Consider the following 20,640-nt stretch of genomic DNA (forward strand, 5'->3'; position numbering starts at 1 on the left):
CCATTTCTTGATCTGGGTGCTGGTTACATGGGTATGAAGATTTATCGATCCTATTAATTGTCCCTTGTGCTGCATTCTACTAGGTGAACTAGTCACTAGGGCCAGCCCATATTTAAGAAGAGAGTATTGGACTCCACCTCTTGATGGAGAGTGGCAAGCCACATCACAGTAGAGTAAGTGGGATGAGTGATATTGTTATGAAAACACAATTTATTCCTATTATAAAATACAATAGAATTTTTCAAATTTAAGGAATATTTTAAGTAAATTTTACAATCTATTCCAATTATCCAGTGCAAATTAGAACTCAGCATCATCTTGGGGTAAAGCAGAAAGCTTAGGAAGGTAAAGAAGAAAGTGAGAGCACCAGCCACTAAAGCACATACTGCAGCTTGGGTCACATGCCTTCCCTGGACCCATAACTATGACCAGACAAATAGAGTACATTTATGAGTGAGTCCTAACCATGTGCCCAACAAGACCACGTGAAATAAGAGAGGGGCAATTCACCAAAGGAGAAGCAATGGGGAAACAACATAGGTCTACTGCAGACCTCATGTACGACATCTGATAGTCATCACAGGAGAAATTCTATTGTTTTAGAGATGGGGTCTTACTCTATCACCCAGGCTGGAGTGCCCTGGTGCCATCATAGCTCACTGCCATTTGAAACCCCTGGATTCAAGCAATCCTCCCGACTCTGCATCCCAAGTAGCTGGGGCTATAGGAGCGCACCACCACGCCCAGCATCATGTGGGAAATTCTTAAACTTAGTATGTCAAGAATGAGGAAGTGTGTACCCTCCAAATTACATTCAACTCTGAGACTCCAGCCTTCTCTACCTAACACGTGTCAAATCCATTCGCATTAATATTAAAATAGTTTTAAAATACGGATCTAGTAATAAAACACACATCCAAGTACAATTATGGATAGGAATGATGTTTAATTTCTCCTTGAGCGCTTCTCAGCAGACTCACTGGTCTATGAACATGTGTTAACACTTTCCTCTCTGGTAGTTTGAAAAATCTTCCACATTGTTTTGGACACATACATTTCTGTTAACAGCCATGAGTCATACACCAAAAATTTAACTGAAGACTACAGGTGTGGCAGGCTGAACTTAACCCTCCCCTCTTCCTCTCAGGAGAGAATCTTGGGGATTAGAGGCAAATCAGGTGACTATGATGCCATCTAACCAGATGGCTCAGCCAGAGGCTTTGTCTGTTCACGGGAGACCCTCCATGATGAAGGGCCCAAGCCAAGCAGAAGAGGGCACTATAGCACCATAGGCCAGAATCACTGCTTTGCAAGTAGACTTAAAAATATATTATTAGAAGAAATACATATTTATCTCAGAGACTAGACCAGGGGTAGGCAAAATTTTTCTGTAGAGAGTCAGATAGTAAATATTTCAGGCTTCCCAGCCATAAAATCTCTGTTGCAACTACTCATCACTATTGCTGTAGTGCAAAAGCAGCCATCGATAATACCAGCAGAAAAGCGTGTGAAGCTTGAAAAAAACAGGCCTGTGCATTTTGCCTCATCAGCTGTAGTTTGCCAACCCCTGGACTAAACAGAAAAACAACAACAACAGCTACAACACAGAGGTGAATTGTGTTTGACATGGGCTAAAGAGAAAACCTGGGCAAACCCTGCCTGTGAGAGAACAAATGGAAGCTGAAACACCCCTGGTTTACCCTAGCCCCCACCTCCTTCCTACCGTGGGACCAGAGCTGGTCCTCCCCTCTCTGCAGAGTCAGTAGGAGCTAGAACAGATTGGGACTCCGCTCACATCCTGCTGACACCAGAGGTGGCAGAATTTGCATGAGACTCTAAGGGACTGGGATTTCCTTCACCACTGGGAGTGGGGTTGGGGAGACAGTAGGTTCTGAGGAAAGGAACAGACACTTGATGATGAAGAATGAAAAGAAAATCTGGGGAGCCAACCCTGGGAGAATGGGGAGAAGGAGAGAGTCAGAGAGTGAGGGAGTACCCAACATCCTGAAGCCCACCCAGAAAGGACTTGTCTCCTGTGTCACACAGAGGTGTGAATTCGTTTACCTGGACCCTCTTCTTGGATCCTTCAACATACGAACTTCTTAAGCCCCCACAAAGTCCTGTTTCCCCTCCTCCCCCTGTCCTCCTCCCCTAGTCAGTTCCTCCCACACTGGCCTCCTTGCTGTTCCTCAGACACATCCAGCCTTTGCACCTCCTTACTCTTGAAATTGAAAACTCTTCCCCTAAATATTCACATGGCTCACTCCCTCTCTTCATTCGGGTGCTTCTCAAATGACATCGCAGAGATGCCTTCTCTGACTTTCCTATCTAGAGTAACATCCTCATCAGGCCCCACCTTGTTTTAATTTTTTTCCATAACACACACCACCACCTGACTATCACTCCCAAGATCATGTGAACCCAAACAAAAGCAGCGATCTTGTCTATTTTATTCACTACAGTATTCCCAACACCTTGTATAGTACCTGGGGTATAGATGGTGCTCATAAATATTTACTGAGTGAAGCCAGGCATGGTGGCTCACGCCTGTAATCCCAGCACTTTGGGAGGCTGAGGCAGGTAGATCACCTGAGGTCAGGAGTTTGAGATCAGCCTGGCCAACATCATGAAATCCCATCTCTACTAAAAATACAAAAATTATCTGGCCACGGTGGCAGGCACCTGTAATCCCAGCTACTCGGGAGGCTGAGGCAGGGGAATCTCTTGAACCTAGGAAGTGACAGTTGCCATGAACCGAGGTCGCGCCACTGCACTCCAGCCTGGGAGACAGAGTGAGACTCTGTACAAAAAATGTACTGAGTTAATAGATGAATCAAAATTTAACATGCCTGTGACGGCCAATTTTATGTGTAGTCTTGGCTGGGCCATGGAACCCAGATATTTGGTCAAACATTATTCTAGATGCTTCTGTGAGAGTGTTTTGTAGGAGATTTACATGTAAAACAGTGGACTTTGATTAAAGCAGATTGTTCTGCGTATGTAGTTGGGCCTCATCCAATCAGTTGAAGGCCTGGATAGAACAAAAGACTGACCAGGCAAAAGGGAATTCTGCAGCAGGCGGCCTTTGGACTTGAACTGCAGTGCCAGCTCTTATGGGTCTCCAGCCTGCCAGCCCGTCCTGCAGAATGTGGACCTTCAAGTTTCCATAATTATATTAGCCAATTCCTTAACCTAAATATCTTGATCGATTAATAGATAGATTGGTAGGTAGGTAGGTAGGTAGGTAGGTAGATAGATAGATAGATAGATAGATAGATAGATAGATAGAGTGTATGTGTATGTGTATGTGTGTGTATCTGCTATTGGTTCTGCTTTCTAGAGAATCCTGACTAATACAATTTGTATCTGGCCTGAAGAAGATGTATAAGGAGGTATTCAGAAAGTGGTGGGCCCTCTGCTCCATAATAATCCCATGGCCCCTGGCCACCCACTGTGGAGAACTAACAGAACTAACCAGTCCGTAGACCAATCCCTGCCTCCTTTCCTATACCCCCACTCACAAGAATAACGAGAGATGTGACTATGCCACATAAAAAGAGGGGTTGCTTGATTAACTATGGTGTTGCCTTCAGTTTTGGTTTTATTTTCTTGTATCAGTTGTTTATGTTGGAGGTGGCTGTTTTTGAAGAGAAGGAACTCCCCTGTTAATTTAAAAAGTGAAGATTATACAATTTTATTTCAAAAGCCTCAAACATCAATACCTATGGGACGTTGAACAGAACAGAATTAAGCAAGATAAGATTGTATATGGCGATAGGGAGTAATGAAGCTTATGGACAAATAATTTGGCCTAAAAGAGGTCTAATGGCCTTTCAAGGAATGAAAAGGAGAGAATTAAAGAAAGTAGCTCTGGCTTATTGTTTCCATCTGGGAAAACAGACCCTTTGCTGTGACATCAGATTTTTTTAAGAGAAATCTACCCCACCCCACCTGCATGCTCCCTGCTTTTTTTTTTTTTTAAGAGAGACAGGGTATGACTCTGTCACCCAGGCTGCAATGTTGTGACTATTGCTCACTGCAACCTCAGACTCCTGGGCTCAAGTGATCCTCCCACCTTGACCTCCTGAGCTCCTGAGTAAGCTAGGACTTCAGGTGCATGCCACCATGTCTGGCTAACTTTTTTTTTTTTTTTTTTTTTTTTTTTTGGTAGAGATGGGGTCTTGCTTTGTTGTTCAGGCTGGTCTTGAACCCCTGGCTTCAAGCAATCCTCCTGCCTCAGCCTCCCAAAGTGCTGGGACTACAAGTATAACCCAACAAACCCAGCCACCTCCCCTGCTTTTTTTTAATGTAGACTTTTCCAGTGATTAGAACACTGTACAAGCTCCCGAGATGTGCTGACCAGATTCAGCCTGTTGGCCATCAATTTACCACCCATGCTTTCGTCTTTATTTCAATCCCATATTTGAAGCAATTAAGCAGAGGAAGGAAAGGTGAGAAGGGAGGGAGACGGAAAGAGAACGAGGAAAAGAACAAAAAATTTGAAAAAAAAGAGGAAAATAGAACAAGATTGATGAAAAAGGAAATGAATAAATGATTACATTTTTCTTAACTGCTAAGCTTTCAGGTAACCTGTTACACAGTAATAAATAACTAATATAGCACCTGTCTCAAGAAGTTAAAGAATAAAAAATTAAAACCAGTCAGGCACGGTGGCTGACGCCTATTATCCCAGCACTTTGGGAGGCTGAAGCAGGCAGATTGCTTGAGCTCAAGGGTTCAAGACCAGCCTGGGCAACATGGCGAGACCCCATCTCTACTAAAAATATAGAAAAATAGCTAGGTGTGGTGGTGCACACCTGTGGTCCCAACTACTCAGGAGGCTGAGGTGGGAGGATCATTTGAGCCCAGGAGGTCAAGGCTGCTTGCAGTGAACCAAGATTGCACCACTGCACTCCAGCCTGGGTGATAGAACAAGATTCTGTCAAAAAAAAAAAAAAAAAAAAAAAATTAAAACCAAGCAAAAGAAGAAATGAAATAATAAAGCAAACAGAAATTCACCTCAGGTCAGGAGTTCAGGACCAGCCTGACCAACATGATGAAACCCCGTCTCTACTAAAAATACAAAAAATTAGCTGGGCATACAAAAAATTACAGGCGGGCGCCTATAACCCCAGCAACTCGGGAGGCTAAGGCAGGAGAATCACTTGAATCCAAGAGGCAGAGGTTGCAGTGAGCCGAGATCATGCCATTGCACTCCAGCCTGGCAATAAGAGTGAAATTCTGTCTCAAAAAAATAAATAAATAAAAAATAATGAAGTAACAGCAAACCACAAAAGAGAGAGTCAACAAACCAAAAAGTCTGTGAAATGAATAATTAATTTACAAGTAATAATAGAATTTCCAAATACTCCTCATTGTAAATTTCATATACCCAATTGATTCTCATAAAATGTTTTTGTTGATTTTTGCCAAACTTTTGTATGCTTTTAAGTGACGGACGGGTGTAGTTGTAGCATGAATGTTGACTGGCGCATTCTTTTACGTTAATGAGCAAGACAAAAGTGAAACAACAAAGAATTGCATTCATTCATCAACAACGAGCAAAGTTCACTGAATAGGATAAGACTTGTCAAATACTAAGAGAACATTTCCTCAACATTTTGGTGCTATTCACAACGTAACAGCTAGAGGTATAGCACACTATAAACTAAATCTGCCTTTTGCCCTCCTGGTGACATTTGGCAATGGCCATTTTTATTGTTATGACTGAGAAGGTTCTTTTGGAATCTGGTGGGTAAAGGCCAGGGATGCTAATAAACTTCCTGCAATACACAGGTCAGCCCCTCACAGCAAAGAATTACCTGGTCCAGAATGTCAGTACTGCTGATGTTCAGAAACCCGGATCTAGACTACCAACAAAATCATAAATCAAGGCTGATTTGTGGTGTTTTAGCCGTTTCAGATTATCTTAAGGCAAATAGGGACTGAGATGATTCAGAGTTGGCTTCAGATCCTCTGGAAACTGGTCTATTTTCATTCACTCTTACTCCTACGGTATGGCCCTTTGGAGTCCTAGTTGAAAGCCTTGGATACTTATCAAGACCCTCCTTTTCGACAAGCCCTGAACTCAGTCTTTTATCTACTATCTCTGTGAGTCCATAGAAGCTCCACTTTCAGAATTAAAAGCAGTCATTAGGGGCAAATAGCCCCAAATGCCAGACCCACATCTCTGCATTCCTCTCCCCTCCCAGATCTTTGCCCTGTAATTTGTCACTTCCTTGGTAGCTCTCTGATGCCTTGAAACATTTTTTTAAATATTTTTATCCAGCTTCCCTAGTTGTATTAAGTGGGAAGACTTGTCCAAACTACCTAACCAATCATTGCCAGAAATGAAATCCCGGAATCATCTATTATAATTCTTAAAAGATGTCTCTGACTAACGAGAACAGTCTATAAGACGCAGGAATGTCATCAGAAAGGCCATCAGGAGGCCAGGCGCGGTGACTCATGCCTGTAATCCCAGCACTTTGGGAGGCTGAGGCTCAGGAGTTCAAGACCAACCTGACCAACACAGTGAAATCCCGTCTCTACTAAAAATACAAAAATTAGCTAGGTGTGGTAGTGTGTGCCTGTAATCCCAGCTACTCAGGAGGCTGAGCCAGGAGACTCGCTTGAACCCGGGAGGCAGAGGTAGCGGTGAGCTGAGATAGAGCCACCACACTCCAGCCTGGGCGACAGAGCAAGACTCCGTCTCAAAAAAAAAAAAAAAAAAAAAGCCATCGGGTGCTGTGACAATAGTCTACAAGAGATATGATGACGATATGGAGTATGATGGTGTTCATGTGTTTTAAGTTATCTGATTCAGGATACAGTTCAAAAGAAGAGTATAATATCTTATAGGGCAGTTGTGTGGATTAAATGTCTGTAAAGTGCTATATCAGTCAGGATAGTCTAGGTATGCCTCAGTAATAAAAAAAAAAGTCTCAGTGATTTAAAATTACAATAACGTTACGCCTTTATCATACTGCATGTCCAAAGCAGGTCAGGTAAAGGCTCCACCTGCATCATCCTCACTCCAGACTGAAATCCTCTCTCTGTAACTAGGACAGAAGAAAAGAGAAAGTGGAAAAATCATATGCTGGCCCTTAAAAGCTCCACCTGGATGTGACACATGCCACCTCCACTGTCAGTGTATTGACCAGAACAGGGATTAACAAACTTTCTCTGTCAAGGGCCAGATAGTAAAAAGTTTCAGCTTTGTAACCACATGTGGTCTCTTTCACATACTTTATTTTTTTTTTTAATGCTATAAAAAAGGTAGAAACCATTCGTAGCCTACAGGCTGAAGAATGTAGTTTGCTGACCCTAGACTAAAGTTAATCTGTTGGCCATCTCTACTTTCAGAAAGCAAGAAAGTGAAATTGTACTGTGGGCCCTGGGGAAAAACTGAAGGTATTTTTGGACAGCATCAATGATTACCACAAGTGCTTAGCAGTGTCCACCACTTAGCAGATGCCCAATCTCTATTAATTATCATCATCATCGAGGTTTTCTGAACATGATTCTGAGGTTTCTTTTCCACTTTTCCCCTGAGATCTCAAAGCTTGTCTTCACAACATTACATTCAAAACAAAGGTAGGCAAGGAAAGTGCTGACATGATTCTTCATGATTCTCTAACACATATTTCCGTTTTTGCTTGCTGGCCTCCCAACCGCTTTCCTTACAAGATGTGCCTATTCTTACCTGAGGCTTTGCCATTCTCCCAGTTCCAGCCGAAGCTCCAAGATGGCATAAAGCAATTGTTAGGCATGCAGGCTCTGGAGCCGAAATTCTGCCTTCAGATCCTGGCCCTTCCACTTAGAAGTTGTGGGACTTTGGATAAATGTGACCTTAATTTCCCTCTTTGATTTTCTCAGTTTCCTCATCTCTAAAATGAAGTTGATAATATTTACCTCAGCCGAGCATGGTGGCTCCCATCTGTAATCCCAGCACTTTGGGAGGCCAAGGCAGGCAGGTCGCTTGAGCCCGGGAGTTCGAGACCAGCCTGGGGAACAATGGTGAAATCCTGTCTCTGCAGGGAAAAAAGTACAAAAATTAGCTGGGCGTGGTGGCACATGCCTATAGTCCCAGCTACTCAGGAGAATGAGGCAGGAGAATCGCTTGAGCCCAGGAGGCAGAAGTTGCAGTAAGTTGAGATCATGCCACTGTACTCCAGCCTGGGTGACAGAGTAAGAACCTGTCTCAAAAATAATAATAATAATATTTACCTCATAGTGCTATTGGGAGTGTTAAATTAGTGTATCATTTAGCTACTGCCACAAACCACCCCAAAACACAATGGCTTAAAACAATTATTCTCACAGAAGTAAGGGTCAGCTAAGGACTGACTAAGGGTCAGCTTACCTAAGCTGGATTCAGCTGGACAGCTCTACCTATCTCAGCTGAGCTCCTCACGTACAGAGAATGCCTAGGGTTGTTGGTTGATTTTGAATGAGGTCTGCTGGAGACCCAGCTTTATTTCCTATATGTCATATATTCCTCCTCAGATAAGTGGGCTACACCAGGCGTGTTTTTCTCCTCATAACAGAAGAGGGAAACAAGGACAAGCTTGATGGGGCAAAAACTTTTTGAACCTTTCGCCACATCATGTTGTGCAGAAAAGAGCATAGCAAGCCTGATACTGCTGTCCTTAGAAAAGCCGCTTACAAGATTGCCCTTGGCTGGTATCTGGAAACTTGAATTTGGAGTGAGATAACACTATCTCTGATAAGAAAGGCTCACTGTACCTAAACATTTTGTGCAAACAATACTTTTATCCTGAAGATCTGTCTTCCTTCTGGGAGTCTGAAATTTTAGTACATGCCAGGCAAAGGTGCCTGCATGATCAGCCCCCACTAGAAAGCCTGGTCACCGAGTCTCTAATGAGTTTCCCTGATAGACAACGTTTTGAGATGGGAGAGTTCCCTGACCCCCCTTGCAGATGGCAACAGGGGTGTGGCTCATCTGTTCGGTCACCACGGCTGCTCAAACCCCTGACAGGAGGGGGAGCACGCAGACGGACAGGTGCAGGAGCCCAAGTGGGTGTGTGTTACAGTGCACTCTTTTAGCGTTGCTGTCTGTGGACAGCTTAAGTGTTAATCAGCTCAGTAGACTCTCTGCCTTTTTGCAAGGGCAGAGGGCCAACATGACAGCTTTCTATATCCTGAGATCTTGTCCAGTATCCTGGAAGAACGGGGTCACACACAGATTTGAAGGAAGGTGAAAGCAGAGGCTTTATTGAGTGGTGGTGGTGGTTCTCAGTGGGACAGATGGGGAGCTACAAGTGGGATGAAGTGGGAAGACGGTCTTCCCCTGGAGTTTGGCCACCCGGTAGCCAATCTCCTCTCCACCAACCCCAGTGGAACTCCTCTCGGCATTCAGATGCTCCTTCTTTTCTCTCTGCTGCACCATTCCGCCATCCTTCTGCTCTCTGATCATCTCCTGGTCTCCTTCTGGAGCCGGGGATTTGGGATTTATATGGGTACAGGATATGGGGGCGGGCAGGGCCAAAAGGCAACTTCTGGGTGCAAAAACACGAATGCCTGTTCCCATTTAGGGCTGTGGGTATTCAGGCTTGAGGGTGGAGCCTTTGCCAGGGAACTGCCCCCTTCTACCCAGTATTTCCCTGTCCCCTGTTGGTATCAGTTTTACACGTGTTGTTACAACCCATTGTTTGGGGAATTAAGCACATCCTGTGTGACTCCCCTGGGAGAGGATGCGTGGATGTTTGAACCTAGTTTCCCCCAGACTTTGCCCCATGACCCTTTCTTTTTGCTGATTTGCTCGGTATCCTTTACACTCTAACAATTCCTAGCCATGCGTGCAACTGCATACTGAGTCCTGACAATCCTAGTGAATCCTCAAATCTGGAGGTGGTCTTAGGGACCTCCTTGACATACATTTCATGTCAAAAGTGGGATTCCCTAGACCAACTCTGACTCAATGAAATATGACAAATGCATTCTTTGATTAAAGGAAGGATTAAGGGACAGAATTAAGGTGACAAACCCTTAATGGCTGGAAGGTTGTAAAGTTACCCATGATATTAAATAGTAGCAGGGCTGCTGAGTGTTATGAGTTAAAAGTTACCGACAGAATTTTAAAATAATTGATCCTTCCCCAGGAAAGGAGACCCACTCACTGGATCACCCAGCTATTTTCAGACATTCTGGCTAAAGGGAGAAGGGAAAATGGTATAGTTTGGGTGATACCTTTGGTTTGCATTCTTTCTTCCAGTTGGGAGGAAAAAGGACCAAAAATACCCAAAGTTGGGTTTTGGATGAGTTAAAAATATTAACTCTTCCAAATGCCAAATCCAGCAGCACATCAAAAGGCTTATCCACCATGATCAAGTCGGCTTCACCCCTGGGATGCAGGCTTGGTTCAACATACGCAACTCAGTAAACGTAATCCATCACATAAACAGAACCAATGACAAAAACCACGTGATTATCTCAATAGATGCAGAAAAGGCCTTTGATAAAATTCAACACCCCTTTACGCTAAAAAATGTCAATAAACTAGGTATTGATAGAACGTATCTGAAAATAATAAGAGCGATTTAAGACAAATCCACAGCCAATATCACTGAGTGGGCAAAAACTGGAAGCATTTTCTTTGAAAACCAGCACAAGATAACAATGCCGTCTCTCACCACTACTATTCAACATAGTATTGGAACTCCTAGCCAGGGCAATCAGGCATGAGAAAGAAATAAAGAGTATTCAAATAGGAATAGAGGAAATCAAATTGTCTCTGTTTGCAGATGACATGATTGTATATTTAGAAAACCCCATCGTCTCAGTCCAATATCCCCTTAAACTGATAAGCAACTTCAGCAAAGTTTCAGGATACAAAATCAATGTGCAAAAATCAAAAGCATTCCTATACACCAATAATAGAGAGCCAAATCGTGAGTGAATTCCCATTCACAATTGCTACAAAGAGAATCAAATACCTAGGAATACAACTTACAAGGTATGTGAAGGACCTCTTCAAGGAGAACTACAAACCACTGCTCAAGGAAATAAGAGAGGACACAAACAAATGGAAAAACATTCCATGCTCATGGATAGGAAGAATCAGTATCGTGAAAATGGCCATACTGCCCAAAGTAATTTATATAGATTCAATGCTATACCCATCAAGCTACCATTGACTTTCTTCACAGAATTAGAAAAACTACTTTAAATTTCATATGAAACCAAAACAGAGCCCACATAGCCAAGACAACCCTAAGCAAAAAGAACAAAGCTAGAGGCATCACACTACCTAATTTCAAACTATCCTACAAGGCTACAGTAACCAAAACAGCATGGTACTGGTACCAAAACAGATAAGTAGACCACTGGAACAGAACAGAGGCCTCAGAAATAACACTACACGTCTACAACCATTTGATATTTGACAAACCTGAGAAAAACAAGCAATGGGGAAAGGATTTTCTGTTTAATAAATGGTGTTGGGAAAACTGGCTAGCCATATGCAGAAAACTGAAACTGGACCCCTTCCTTATACCTTATGCAAAAATTAACTCAAGATGGATTAAAGATTTAAACGTAAAACCTAAAACTATAAAAACCCTACAAGAAAACCTAGGCAATACCATTCAGGACATAGGCATGGGCAAAGGCTTCATGACTAAAACACCAAAAGCAATTGCAACAAAAGCCAAAATTGACAAATGGGATCTAATTAAACTAAAGAGCTTCTGCAAAGCAAAAGAAACTATCATCAGAGTCAACAGGCAACCTACAGAATGGGAGAAAATTTTTGCAATCTATCTATCTGACAAAAGGCTAATATCCAGAATCTACAAAGAACTTAAACAAATTTACAAGAAAAAAACAAACAACCCCATCAAAAAGTGGGTGAAGGATATGAGCAGACACTTCTCAAAAGAAGACATTAATGAAGCCAACAAACATATGAAAGAAGCTCATCATCACTGGTCATTAGAGAAATGCAAATCAAAACCACAGTGAGATCTCACACCAGTTAGAATGGCGATCATTAAAAAGTCAGGAAACAACAGATGCTGGAAAGGATGTGGAGAAATAGGAACGATTTTACACTGTTGGTGGGAGTGTAAATTAGTTCAACCATTGTGGAAGACAGTGTGGCAATTCCTCAAGGATCAAGAACCAGAAATACCATTTGACCCAGCAATCCCATTACTCGGTATATACCCAAAGGATTATAAATCATTTTACTATAAAGACACATGCACATGTATGTTTATTGCGGTGCTGTTCACAATAGCAAAGACTTGGAAGCAACCCAAATGTCCATCAGTGATTGACTAAAGAAAATGTGGCACATATACACCATGGAATACTATGCAGCCATAAAAATGGATGTCCTTTGCAGGGACATGGATGAAGCTGGAAACTATCATTCTCAGCAAACTAACACAAGAACAGAAAGCCAAACAGCATATGTTCTCACTCATAGGTGGGCATCGAACAATGAGAACACATGGACACATGAAGGGGAACATCACACACCGGGGCCTGTCGGGGGGTGGGGGACTAGGGGAGGGATATCATTAGGAGAAATTCCTAATGTAGATGACAGGTTGATGGGTGCAGCAAACCACCATGGCACGTGTATGCCTATGTAACAAACTTGCATATTCTGCACATGTATCCCAGAACTTAAAGTATAATAAATGTTTTTAAAAATTTTTTAAAAATCAACTAAATTTCTAACATAACAAATGAAAAAAAATATTTAGACCTAAAAAACAAAAATGTTATAAAGAGCTTGGTGCAGTGACTCTCACGCCTGTAATACTAGAGCTTTGGGAGGCTGAGAGGGGAGGATCACTTGAGGCCAGAAGTTCAAGGCCAGCTTAAGCAACATAAAAAGATCTCATCTTTACAAAAAATAAATAAATAAAAAATTAGCCAGGCATGGTGGTGCTTGTCTATAGTCCGAGCTACCTGAAAGGCTGGGGCAGGAGGCTCCCAGGAGCCCAGGAGTTCGAGGCTACAGTAAACTACGATTGTACCGCTGCACTCCAGCCTAGGTGACAGAAGGAGACCCTGTCTCTAAGAAATTAAAATTAAGAATTTAAGAGTTTATATTGCTCTTTCCTCCAAGGGGGGAAAACATTAAATCAATTCCAGGGCTAGACAAAGCTTTAGAGAAATCAGAAAGTGGAGGAGGGCAGGGGAAGAAAAAGACACTCTGGCTGTCCAGTCTTCAGCCTAGCTGCTGCCACTGCTACAGTAACCATTCCCATTCCTGTGCATTCTAGCAAGAATCTTCCCTGACAGCTGAATGTTAACCCTAGAAATGCTGGCTTTACGACTAGAGATTTGAGTAAATTTACAACGAGAAAAAAAAAATATTTCTTTAAAATATCTTGTTTTGTGACTACTGCATCTGGATGTATGATACAAATTTATGCAAAATATTATATGCTTGTAATTTCATAATTACTACCGGGATCATTTCGATCAGGGAAAGTTGGAAAGAAAGCGTGTTAATGACAAACAAGGTTCTTGCTTTTTGCCACCAGTGGGTGGATTGGAATGTGAACTCTTTGAGTACAGGCATACCTCATTTTGTTGCACTTTGCTTTGTTGCAGTTTGCAAATATTGTGGGTTTTTACAAACAAGGTTTGTGGCAACCCTGCCCCTGGCAAGTCTATCAGGGCCATTATTTTCAATAGCGTGTGCTCATTTCATATCTCTGTGTCATATTTTTCTAATTCCTACAATATTTCAAACTTGTTTATTATTACTGTAGTGATCTGTGGTCAGTGATCTTTGATGTTACTATCATAATTATTTTGGGACACTACAAACTAATCCTGTATAAAGCAGCAAACCTAATTGATAAATGTTGTGTATGTTCTCACTCTTCCAGTGACTGGCCATTCCCCCATCTCTCTCCTTCATAGGCCTCCCTATCCCCAAGACACAACAATATTGAAATTAGGCCAATTAGGCAGGGCTCAGGGACTCACGCCTATAATCCCAGCACTTTGGGAGGCCAAGGCAGGCAGATCACCTGAGGTCAGGAGTTCGAGACCAGCCCGGCCAACATGGCAAAGCCCTGTCTCTACTAAAAATACAAAAATTAGCCAGGCATGGTGGCAGGCTCCTGTAATCCCAGCTACTTGGGAGGTTGATGCGGTAGAATCACTTGAACCTGGGAGGCAGAGGTTGCAGTGAGCCGAGATTACACCACTGCATTCCAACCTGGGCAACAGAGGGAGACTTCATCTCAAAAAAGAAAAAAAAAAAAAAAAAAGAGATTTGGCCAATTAATATCCCTACAATGACCTCTCTAAGTGTTCAAGTGAAACAAACAGTCACACGTCTCTCACTTTAAGTCAAAAGCTAGAAATGATTAAGTTTAGTGAGGAAGGCATGTCAAAAACCAAGACAGACTGATAGCTAGGCCTCTTGCACTAGTTAGCCAAGTTGTGAAAGGAAAGAAAAGTTCTTGAAGCACATTGAAAATGCTGCTCCAGTGAACACATGAATGACAGAAAGGTGAAACAGACTTATTGCTGATATGAAGAAAATTTGAATATTCTGGGTAGGAGATCAAACCAGCCACAATATTCCCTTAAGCCAAAGCCTAATCCAGAATCCTGAGCAAGGCCCTAATGCTCTTCAATATCTTTTTTTTTTTTTTCTTTCTCCTTTGAGACGGAGTCTCACTCTGTCGCCCAGGCTGGAGTGCAGTGGCGTGATCTCGGCTCACTGCAACCTCCACCTTCTGAGTTCAAGCAATTCTCCTGCCTCAACCTTCCGAGTAGCTGGGACCACAGGCATGCACCACCACACCTGGGTAATTTTTGTATTTTTAGTAGAGATGAGGTTTCACCATGTTGGCCAGGCTGGTCTCCAACTCCTGACCTCAAGCGATCCGCCCACCTCAGCCTCCTAAAGTGCTGGGATTACAGGTGTGAGCCACCATGCCCAGCCTAACTATTCAATTCTATGAAGGCTGAGAGGGGTGAAGAAGCTGCAAAAGAAAAGCTGGGAGCTAACAGAGACTGGTTCATGAGGTTTAAGGAAAGAAGCTGTGTGCCAAATCTTCTTTCAAGGTGTAGCAGCAAGTGCTGATGCAAAAGCCACAGCAAGTTATTCAGAAGATCTGGCTAAGATCATTGATGAAGGTGGCTACACCAAACAACAAATTTTTAGTATAGATGAAGCAGCCTTTTATTGGAAGAAGAAGATATCTAGGATTCTCATAGCTAGAGAGAAGTCAGTGTATGGCTTCAAAGCTTCAAAGAACAGACTGACTCTTTTGTTAGGGGTTAATGCAGTTGATGACTTTAAGTTGAAGTTAATGCTCCTTGACCATTCCACAAATCTTAGGGCCCTTAAGAATTATGCTAAATTGATTCTGCTTGTGCTCCATAAATGGAACAACAAAGCCTGGATGACAGCACATTTGTTCACAGCTTGGTTTACTGAATATGTTAAACTTACTATTGAGGCCTACTGTTCAGAAAAAAGATACCTTTCAAAATATTACTGCTCATTGACAATACACTCGTCACCCTCTGATGGAGACGTACAAGGAGATGAATGTTGTTTTCATGCCCACTAACACAACATCCATTCTGCGGCTCGTGGATCAAGGAGTAATTTTGACTTTTAAGTCTCATTATTTAAGAAATACATTTTGGGTCAGGCACAGTGGCTCATGCCTGTAATCCCAGCACTTTGGGAGGCCAAGACGGGTGGATCATGAGGTCAGGAGATCGAGACCATCCTGGCTAACATGGTGAAACCCCGTCTCTACTAAAAAATACAAAAAAACTAGCCAGGCGAGGTGGCGGGCGCCTGTAGTCCCAGCTACGCAGGAGGCTGAGGCAGGAGAATGGCGTGAACCCGGGAGGCGGAGCTTGCAGCGAGCCAAGATGGCGCCACTGCACTCCAGCCTGGGCGACGGAGCAAGACTGTGCCTCAAAACAAAAAAAAAGAAAGAAAGAAATATATTTTGTAAGGCTATAGCTGCCATGGGTAGTGATTCCTCTGAAGAATCTGGGGAAAGTAAGTTGAAAACCTCCAAAAAGGATTCTCCATTCTAAATGCCATAAAGATCATTTGTGATTTTTGGAAGGAGGCCAAAATATCAACATTAACAGGAGTTCGGAAGAAACTGATTTCAGTCCTCCCGGATGACTTTCAGGGAATCAAGTCTTCAATGGAGGAAGTAACTGCAGATGTGGTAGAAATAGCAAGAGAACTAGAATTAAAAAAGTGGAGCCTGAAGATGTGACTAAATTGCTACAATCTCATGATAAAACTTGAATGAATGATGAGTTGCTTCTTATGGATGAGCAAAAGAAATTGGTTCTTTGGATGGAATCTGCTCCTGGTGAAGATGCTGTGAACATTGCTAGAATGACAACAAAGGAATAAGAATATTATGTCAACAGGTGATAAAGCAGCAGCAGGGTTGAGAGGATTGACTCCAATCTTTAAATTCTGCCACGGGCAAATTCCTATCAAATGGCATCACATGCTACAAAGGAAACTTTCATAAAATGAAGAGACAACCTATGTGGCAAACTTTACTGCTGTCTTATTTTCAGAAATCACCAGGGCCACCTCAACCTTCAGCAACCAATGTTCAGCTGATCAGTCAGCAGCCATCAATATCAAGGCAAGACCTCCCACCAGCAAAGAGATGACAACGTTCTGAAGGCTCAGATGATCGTTAGCACTTTTTAGAAATAAAGTCTTTTTAAATTAAGGTTGGACATTTTTAGGCATCATGTATTGTGCTATACATAATGCTGTATACAGCACATTTTAGCAATGAAGTTCTTTTTTCATTGTTGCCCAGGCTGGAGTGCAATGGCACGATCTTGGCTCACTGCAAGCTCCACCTCCCGGGTTCACGCCATTCTCCTGCCTCAGCCTCTGGAGTAGCTGGGACTACAGGTGCCCGCCACCATGCCCGGCTAATTTTTTTGTATTTTTAGTAGAGACAGGGTTTCACTGTGTTAGCCAGGATGGTCTCAATCTCCTGACCTCATGATCCTCCCGCCTCAGCCTCCCAAAGTACTGGGATTACAGACGTGAACCACTGCGCCCGGCCCCACAATGAAGTATTTTTAAATTAAGGTATGGACATTTTTAGACATGTATTGCACTACACATAATGCTGCATAAAGCATTACATATAGTGTAAATATAACTTCTTTATGCACTGGGACACTGAAAAATTTGTGTAACTCACTTTATTGAGGCAGTCTGAAACTTGAATCTACAATGTCTCTGAAATAGGCCTGTAGTAAAAACAGAGCCAGTCTCCATAACCGATGATTTCTACTATTTTTGTCAATCGGAGCCTCAGGGAAAAAGGAGATAATATGAGAAGAGAAGCAAACTCCAGATAAAGATACATTTTTAGAATTTTAAAGACCAGTTTTTAGTTTGCTAATGAACTCTCTTGAAATCTGATGTCTGACCCTTAAAGAGTTGATGAATTTCTGGCCTGATGTGCATATTTTAAGAAGGTCAGTTTGGACTGACATTTATCACAAGATTCAAAAAAAGCCTTGCTTGTCACCTGGACTTGGAACACAGCTGTCTGCCCCTGCAAGACTTTGCCTTTGCTGCTGCCAAAGCAAAGCCTCTGCTTTTTTTTGAATTTTTGAAATCACAGATCCTAATTCCTGGGACTTTAAGCTAAATGCTGACACTATCTGTTATGAGCTGTTACAGCTTCCAGACAAGCTGTGCTCAACTGAAAGCAGGCATAGGTTAGGTGAATAGAACTTCAACTTGAGAACCAGTGCAGGTTTGAGACACTCCTCTGTGCAGACATACGAAAACATCAAGGATGCTGGCTGGACGACGGATGCTATGAAAACATCATGGATGCTGGCTGGACCATCTGGGTCACATAGAGATGCTGATGGAAGAAGGTTTACTCTCTGATGGGACCACCTGAAATTGAGTTGCTCCGTTCTGTGTTTCTAATACACCTGCGGACTGTGTTCCTAACTTGCCATTACTGCCAATAGTTACACCCTGGGGGAAGCACATCACGGCAACTGGGATGGAAGAGATCACAGTGACCCCTCTACCGCCCCGACAGATCAGACTATCAGGCCCCCTCTGGGTCTTACATCCGTTGACCTGTTGTGTTCTGGATTCGTTGCCATTGACTATAATGAATTGACAACCTGATTCTACTTCCCTCACCTTTCTCCTGGTACACACAATATAGAAGGCAGTTTGATTGTGAAATGCAACTGTTTCCAGAAAGGCATTGATCTCTTCTAGGCTGCTCACTAGATACATGATCAGGACAAAAGAGGTGAGAGGTTATGTCAGTCGTTTTGAAACTGTTTGAAACTTCAGGATTCTGTCCTGATTTCTGAACATGACGTGCCTTTCTGGTTAAGTGGCATAAAATGGTTTTTCTGTGAAAATGATTTTGTCCCCTTGCCTGATACCTTTCAGACAAAAGGTCTGATGAGAGGAGGAAAAAGTGACTAGGAAAAGCCATAAAGTAATGATTACAAAATGGGAAATACTGATTTTGTAACAAGGGAAAAAAACAAAACACTGGGGAGGTATGGGTGGGGACAGGGAGGCATTAATGACCTCTGTTTTTAGAACTGTTTCTGGAAGCTTCCTCCTCTTCATGAGGGAAAACTCCCCATGCTGCCTTTCCAAGCTCGAAGCAGGCACTTTGAATTCAAACTGACTCCTGAGCCAAAGCCAGATGGGGCCAGCGCTGACCATGGCACCCACAGCTGGCCAGCTCCAGACCCCTGCGCTCCGTACAGCACACCTATAAATGTCCACACACAGGAGGCAAATGAAACCATGTCACTGACAAGCAGAGCTGTTTGGAACTGACTGTCTCAGAAAGTCTCCCTACAGCCGAGGACTGAACTGAATTTATTTGGACTGGACTGAGAACCCTAGGGTAGGAGGCCCCACCATGAGAGGTCACGTTGTGGCACAGCACTGCTCACCTATCCTGCCTGGCCCATGTATGTCCTCCTTGGGACACCCTAGAATTGTAAATTCTGTTTCAAGGGGTGGCATGTACACCGTGTACTTCTTAGAGGTTTACCTTGACTACCATGGAACTGCCCCAGCCCTGGAGGCTCCAGCTTACTGACCAGAGTTGTGCTGCCCCTGAACTGATGCCTCAGGCCAGAAACAAAAGGTTTATACAGAAATTCAAGGAGGAAGCCACCTGGCTTTCTAAGATAGACCTTTATGGTTAATGGAGTTCATTTTAGCTGGTTAAGCCCAGGACCCCTAACAGGGATAATTGCAAGTAAGTTCCACCCTACTGCATGGGATCCTACTGATAATTTTTCTACACACTTCCCTATGACAACACTTCACGTGTGTTGTTCCAACTCATTGCTAAGAAAGTTAGCCACATCCTGTGTGACTTCCCAGGAAGAGAACTCTGGACTCGGCTCCCTCTGGACTTTGTCCCGTGCACCCTTCTCTTTGCTGATGTTGCTTGGTATTCCTTCTCTGTAAGAAATCATAGCTGTGACTATGAATGTATCTGAGTCATGTGAGTCCTACTAGCAAGTCATTCAACCTTGAGGTGGTTTTAAGGACACTCCAACATATATACTTACTAATATTCCAATGGCCAAAGCAAGTTCCACAGCGAAATCTAAAGTCAAGGAGCTGGAAAATAGACTTTACCTTATTAGTGGGAGGAACTGCAAAATCTCATGGCAGAAAATTTGGCTACAAAGAGAGACAAAGGTCTGGACCATTAATTCCACCTACCACCGTTCGTGTAAATATATAAAGAGATTAGAACAGCCCTTGACAAACTAAGTGTCGAATAAATCATTATTCTACAAAGCCGTCCCACATATTTCTCTTCTATGTTGATTTCTCCTTTCTCTAATCTTTTTTCAACAGTTGTTATTTACCTATATGACAGAACTTAGTTTTTCTTCAAGTTCCTTACGAAAAAGATTGTATCCCCCAACAACGCTGTCAACCATTAAGGTAAAATATCTGACTCACTGAGTTTCTTGCCACCATGTGAAAGTCTTCCCATGGCTAAGTCCGAGGAGAGCTGACTAGTCTGGCAGGCAAGGCATCATGGAGCTATACAGGCAGTCTCCAACTTTGTCTTCCTTCCTCCAATAAATGCTCGTTCATGTGCAAGAGGCTTTTCACATGCTGAGCAAACAGTAGAGAACAAAGCAGACAAAACTGAGCTAACATTCTAGTGGTATTGATCGAACCACATATTGATAAAACCCTTCAGGACTAAGGCATTCTAAATTCTGACCAAACCAACAAGAACTCAAAATATAAATCAAATGTTCATGTACCATTTACAAAGGAGATGTACCTTTCCAGTGATCAACATATCCCCATTAACATATTTGAGTAAGATTCACTTTTTTTTAGCATTTAACATTTCAGAAGTTGGGTTATATATTACAATCAATGACATCTTAAAATTAATGTGCAGGGTATTTTCTTCATGGCTTCCAAGATCACCTGCTTCTCTGCATTAAGCTGTTGCTAAAAGCTAGAAGGCTCATCTGTGCAAGGTTCTCTACAAACCAGGCCTAGTAGTGGCTCACAGCACCTCCCATCCACTAGCCAGAATTCAGTCCCATGGACACCAAACTGCAAGGGAGATA

This window comes from Chlorocebus sabaeus, chromosome 24 (assembly GCF_047675955.1).
Source record: "Chlorocebus sabaeus isolate Y175 chromosome 24, mChlSab1.0.hap1, whole genome shotgun sequence".
Taxonomy (NCBI): Eukaryota; Metazoa; Chordata; class Mammalia; order Primates; family Cercopithecidae; genus Chlorocebus; species Chlorocebus sabaeus.